Raw genomic sequence first — 429 nt, 5'->3', positions numbered from 1 at the left:
TGCTATTCCTTTCTTCGATCTCCTGTTGAGTTTGTAGGTGTTCAGAATGGTTTGATCCCTATCCAGCTGAATTCCTGAGAGGAGACGAAATCCAGGTCTCCTACTCCTCCGCCATCTTGCTCTGCCCCCCAGGAAAAAAGCCCAATGTTTCCAGTTCTTGAGGACTTTATATGTTATGTTGAGCAGACTCAGTTTTGATGCATGGTCGAGAAGAAGGAAATGAAGGGAGATTATGCATCAACTGCATTTTAACTAGTCTGTGAAGCTTTACATATATAGTCTTATTAATGATTGAGACTAAGGAAGACAAAGGCTAATATCACAGTTCAGTAGAAGAACGCTGATGTTATAAATAACTGTAACCCCATGTCATTGGTGCTATAATAAATATAGGAAACCAGATAAGGAACAGGCTGATCCTGCCTGGAA

Source organism: Leptonychotes weddellii, chromosome 7 (genome assembly GCF_054177405.1).
Source record: "Leptonychotes weddellii isolate Sample4059 chromosome 7, ASM5417740v2, whole genome shotgun sequence".
NCBI classification, from domain to species: domain Eukaryota; kingdom Metazoa; phylum Chordata; class Mammalia; order Carnivora; family Phocidae; genus Leptonychotes; species Leptonychotes weddellii.
The sequence above is the reverse complement of the archived record's forward strand: the minus strand, read 5'-3'. Positions refer to the sequence as shown.